Here is a 6,846-nt window from a genome sequence, read left to right as displayed (position 1 = left end):
CACACACACACACACACACACACACACACACACACATACACACACACAAAAACACACACACACACACACACACAAACTAAATGAATCAGCATCTCTCTGAATCTATTCTTCAAGGCAGAAACATCTGCATTTTCATATCTCACTACTTTTATGTCAATAACGACATCTATACCGTCTTTCTCTTCCACTTCTCTGTCAATGGTTGGATATTTTCTGTCTTTCCGTACTTATTCTTCAACAACATTCTTCACTATGTCTTTCCATCTTCCACTCTCTTTCTTTCTCTTTCCTTTTACTTCTCGCTGTTTCACTCTTTTCGATTTTTTAGCACATATATCCATATCTACAGCAGACATTTGATTTTATAACATATAACAAAATGAATTTAGTTATCAATGTAATAGAATGTTTCTGTTTTTGATGAACCCCCACTTACTTAGCAGGTTCTTTCGATTGAACTCATTCAATCTATCAGCATCAAGATATTTCTTTAGAGGCAACGCACAACAAACTGTATTAATTAATATATTAGTATTTCAATGCCTGTGTTGAAAACTTGTCTCTATACAGGAAGTCGATCAGACATATAGAGCTACCTTCAATGGCTCAAAATAAGTAGGTTAATAGGAACCACTGATTTCTCATATGCATGTACTCCCACTCAAGGTTCATGTCTGAACATATGAGCTGGAACTCTGACCATAATTGTGGAATGGTTTAAGGGTATTAATCTGCTTTGCCATCAACTTACTACTTTCATTCTTAATGTTGTGAGGAAAACATAATTAGTGAATAATGCTTATGCGGCGATAAGAACCCCCCCCCCCAGTTAAATGAACAACAATTATAATCCTTTCTATTATAGGGCTTGAAATGTTTGGGGAGGGGACTAGTCGAATATATCGATCTCAGTGTTCAGCTAGTACTTATTTTCTTGATTTCGAAAGGATGAAAGGCAAAGCCGACCGCGGCAGAATTTGAACTCAGAGAGTAAAGACAGACGGAATAATGCTAAGCACGTGCGATATCTTTGCACATATTTCGCTCCCTTTCGAGCTTTGCAATAAGACAGTCTTCTCTGTAATTCCTACTCTAGGGCCTTCAAAAAATTATTCTACAAATGTAAATATGATTTACAAGATGGCGTGTAAATGATCATGGCAACTAAGGCAAAGTTACCAGTGAAACAATTCACATATAAAAATACGTCTATGCTTAGAGTAGGGAAAATCTAATTTATTAATTTTAATTATTCACTGAAGGTAAGAAAACATTAGAAACATTAACTCAATAACTAATATTAATTTAATCTGATTTTGGCAAGTACAGGCTATAGTTGATGAGAGTTTTCGGTAATATTTGCCAAGATCAGAGTAAATTAATGTTAGCGAGATAATATTTACTTCTCTTCACGGCGTCAGCATTATAAGTAATTAGCTTTTTCTTCACATCATTAAGTATGATGCTACTAACTTCACCATAATTTATGGAGATGTATATTTGGATTACTCATCTTAACCTATTTGGTTGTTGTGAAACTAACAGTTACTTCATCTTTTAAGTGTATCCAGGAAATTATGAGTTCTTATTCGTATATTACTATAAATTCAACTGGACGTAATATTGTAATATGGAAGACACACACACGCACACACACACACATACACACACATACGCACATACATGCACACACATATGAAAGTGTGTGTGTGTGTGTGAGTGTGCATGTGTATATATATATATATATATATATATATATATATATATATATATATATATATATATATATATATATATATATATATATATATATATATACATATACAAAATTAAGTGGAATGACCACTAAAATGGACACCTAATATGCTAAACATAAACGTCACATCGCCATTACCACGAAGAGAAAAATCTCAAGAAAAATCTCAGCAAAACACCAAAATGTAAAAGTGAGCAAGACAAATGAAAATATACGAAATAAAAAACGATTACCTACGTAGCATGGTTTCACTTGTTAATATTTACGTATGTAAATATCTGCAAGATCGTCAGCGTAGTCTGTTGCATACAAAACACAATTTCCAAAACTAGACACAGAATGCTCACTCGAGAGAGAGCATGTATAAAGTTCTACAAATTATATTTGGGTGTATTTTTCAAGTTTGGCGCGCTGAGGCCGGAAATAACTCTGCAGTTAATAAATTTCAGCAGCTAATTTACCGGTTAGAAAACATTTTTATTTAAAATTAAATGATAAGGGTAGAAATTGATATTAATCAATTAAAACCGGTGGCTTAGCATATTTAAGAAATCCGAAGATTAAGAATTGTGTTACATACAAAATTAAGAGGAATGACCACGCAAGTGGACACCTAATATGCTAAACATAGACGTCAAATCACAATTACTACGAAGAGTGTGTTCTCAAGAAAAATCTCAGTAAAACGCCAAAATGTAAAAATGAGCAAGACATGAAAATATACGAAATAAAAAACGAGATTTTGCTGAGATTTTTCTTGAGAACACACTCTTCGTAGTAATGGCGATTTGACGTCTATGTTTAGCATATTCGGTGTCCACTTTAGTGGTTATTCCTCTTCGTAACGGTTTTTAACCCTGTGAAGTAATCACTTGACACAGATCGAATTGTTTTCGTTTGTCTCTGTAGACATAAATTAGTCTCCCTTTAGTACGTACAACCTATGTCGGATGTTCTGACCAAAGGAGCCCGCTTCCTCCAAGACAATGCCTCAGTTCACAATGCGCATGTTGCTCAGATGAAAGCACACTCCTGTGGCTATAAAATCCTTCCTCATCCCCCTTACTCTCCCGATCTCGCACCATCTGACTCCCACCTCTTTCCAACCATGAAATCTTTTTTTGAAGGGGAAGCACTTTTCGCATGAGGATGAACTTATTTCAGAGGTAAAGTCTTGGCTCCAGATTCAACCTACCGACTTCTACACACAAAATCTTCACAGCTGCATAAAATGATGAGAGATGTATATCACTATTGGCAGTGGCTATGTAGACAAGTTTCGTTTATTCAAGTCCTTGGGAAGTGGGTCAGGGAAAATCTATAAGGAAGGCCCCTCGTAGCATATTGAGAATTAAATATCCTCAAATACTCATAACACACACGCGTGCGCGCGCACACGCACATACTCACACGCGCACACATATAAATACACAGATATTCGGGTGACTGCATACTGACTTCCTCAACAACTCACCATGATGAATATGAATGAATATTTGTATGTACGTATTGTGCCAGTGACATATGCTTGTGTGTGTGTATATATATATGTGTGTGTATATGTGTGTGTATATGTGTGTGTGCTTGTGTGCGTGTGTGTGTTTGTGTAAAAGCGTGTTTCTGTTTGTGCATGTGCTCACAGGACCATGAACGTTTTTTAAGGCATTTATTTGGGATATTCTTCAGTTTAACTCCATCTGTCATGTAATCAGATTCGTTAAGTATTATTCATTATATTTCATTTTATATTCTCTAGCTATTCATTTTGCGTTAAAGGTATTTTAAAATATCAAAATCAATGAAAATTAGGCCCTGTATTCTGTATCTAGAACTGAAAGAAAGTTTGAATATTCGAGTGTTCTTTATTTTCTATGACTGATATTTGTTTTGAAAAGAGAAAAAATAGAAGAATGAGAAATTAAAAAAAAATGTCTGTTATCTTTTCTCTACGTGTGTACTCCTTTAGCTTTTATTTTTTCTTTGATAAACTCACTAGGCTTCGTTTCCATTAACGTCTACATTACAAGAATAGATTTCAGTAACTTCGAAAGTCGTCTTGTATTTACTCACCATCTTGTAGCGCGTCTAAGGATAGAAATACCTAAGAAGGCGAGTGAGTAAATATAAAACGACTCTGGAAGTCACTGATTTCTATTCTTGTAATGTAGGCGGTAATGGAAACAGATACGACCTATCAGTACCTCTTTGAAGCCTAGTGAGTTTGTCAAAGAATACAAAAGCTAGAGGAGTATACACATACAGAAGGGATAAAGGGCAAAGTCTTTTTCTCTCACTCTTCTATCTTTTGTCTTTTCCAAAAAAAAAAAAAAAAATGTTTTTCCCAGCGTTCACTATTTTCCTCTCGTTCAGATCTAACGACCCACCATGTTTGTTTTTGTTCAGTTTCCTTGTGTCTCCACTGTCATGTTTTATTCCCAACTTAGACCGTCCATAAATCCTAAATTTTATTTTAGAATTTATGGGTGCAACTGCTTTGAATATTCATACTGTCATTGAATGCTCGAAATGAGGAGTAGATAGACAGCCAACAACTAATGTAGGGCTCTTTCTCTGTGTTTACGTTTACGTATCCTGTTTTCCATTTTTCTCGTTGTTTACGTATTTCATGTTATTTGCATCATCGGTGACGTCCTGTACCCATAAATGCATAATAATACATGCATACATACATACATATATATATATATATATATATATATATATATTCTTTATTATTTTAATTGGACGCGAAACACGTATTTCCAAGTTAGTTTATATATACACACATGTATGCATATGTCTTTGTGCATGCGTGTATATGTGTGTGTGCGCACATATTTCGAGCTTCCCCAGTTTCCGTCAACCAAATTTACGCACAAGGAATTGGTTGGTCGACCACGGTACTGTAGTGAGAGACACTTGGCCAAATCCACATTATAGGACTGAACACGAAATCATATGATTGCGAAGCGATCTTCTTCACAACTCAGTGGATATTATCCACGCTCTTGTTGATAGTTTATAAAGTAAAATTTTCACTTTTGCTATGCTTTTTAATGTTACGGCTCAATTAAAAGAAGAAGCACAATGATTTTTTTTTATTCAGAAATATCGAATTACTTAAGAAGGGCAGTATAAAAACTGCAGTTGCGAAATAACATCCGTTGAGTGTGTTAAAATTCATTCCAACCACGAAAAGTCACTGTACACGGAATTATTTGATTTAGTGTTATCTAAAAATCTTTGAGCGTTCTCATATTTCATTCCAGGTCTTGCCGAACCGTTGGAAGAAAGGGTAGATGTTATTTTAACGCTGAAACCGGAAGTCTAGCTCAAATGTTGAAAACAAAGTACGGTTTGCTAAAATCAATCAAAAGCTTGTTGGCCGAGGTAAACCTGACAAAGAATAAAATTTTGTATCCAGTAAATACAGGTCATCCAGTGCAATACAGAAGAAATCATGTGTCTATGTTATCACTATGTTGGAAACAACAATGAACTATGCATTTATCATTCGGAAATGAACTTTTTAACCATACGACTTCAGTGGCTTATACTGTAGTCAGAACCTCATTAACATTCAAACCATAGTTCCCAGATTTTCTCACGCTAAAATCTATAAAATTAAAAGTTGAAGGTATTAACACATACACAATCAATGCTGGCTGACTTATCGCCGGGACTGTGACTTTAGAGGAAATGTACAAGTTTTCTCGCTAAACCGATTTTAGAAACTTAAGGTTCAACTGTTATTTAAAGGCGAACTAACTTAGAAGAGATTTTTCACCCCGCATGGAAGTTTCTCATCACTCATCTTTCTCTCCCATACACAGGCCTTAACTAGTTGTGGCGATCAACGAATGTTCTTTAAATGGTCTGCACCACAATATTTACCCTTTGACTGTCCAAAGCATCTTCATATGTTTCTTCTAAAGGCCCAGGCTTCTTTTCAGACTTTTATTTAGCCCTTATTTCACACGTTCTGAGAAGTATAAAACCTTCCTTTTATAAGTCCCAAGTCACTCTAGTAGTTGAAATAAATCGGAATGTGTATCATAATTGACGCATGAACTCGAGGAAAATTTGTTATGTGTATCACATGTGAAACAAATGGCAACTAAAATGTTTAATTAACGATATTTCACATTGCTAATTGATTTGGTGTGTATCAGTAAACAATTACTTGGGCTATTGAAATATTTTGAAACTCAGGCAAATTACAGTGCACTTCTTTTCAAAACGCATTGTGTACCTGACATTGCGAACTTCTCAAGAAGAACATAGGACCACAAACCGTACTGAGCTACAGTCATGACTTTAATTTCAGTACGTTGTTGTGTAGTACACTGATGACCGTACGCTCGGATATTTATTTACGAATCCGTATTCACATTCTTAATACTGTTGCTTACATTCCTCTCTTTGACCACAATCAAAATGTAAAAAAAAAATCACCCCCCCCCACATTACATAAATGACATTCATCTTCTGTCTCTACTTATTCAGTAATTCGGCATTATTAGTCTTGAAAGCTGTTGCTATTATGTGACTGTCTACGTTTATAAGGCCGGTCAAATTTTGTATTTCTTCTCTTTGTTAGCTAGGAAAGGAAAAGAAAGAGATACATACACACAGACGCGCACGCACACACATATATGTGTATGTGTATTTGTATATATATTTGTACTTCTACACACGCACATAAATATTTTTAAAGATATATATTAGGAAAAACAAAATAGCAAAATTAAATATATTTAATGGAAGTAAACATCTCTGCCTTTAGTTAGAAACTCAAATCTTTCTGATATATTTGTTGCAGGAATATAATACGATTTCTTACTTTTGCATTTCGTTGTTTTATGTTTTACAGATGTTTTTCTACTTTATTAATTCATTTATTTTAGTTGTTTATACACATATACATGCATGTATTTATATACACATATGTATGTATGTGTGTGTAAACACACACAGACATATACACGTATATATGTATAGAGTTAGTGATGTAGATAAACATAATTAAGCTTGATATATGCATACATAAATGCATATATGTATATATATATATATATATATATATATAT

This window comes from Octopus bimaculoides, chromosome 8, assembly GCF_001194135.2.
Source record: "Octopus bimaculoides isolate UCB-OBI-ISO-001 chromosome 8, ASM119413v2, whole genome shotgun sequence".
NCBI classification, from domain to species: Eukaryota; Metazoa; Mollusca; class Cephalopoda; order Octopoda; family Octopodidae; genus Octopus; species Octopus bimaculoides.
The sequence above is the reverse complement of the archived record's forward strand: the minus strand, read 5'-3'. Positions refer to the sequence as shown.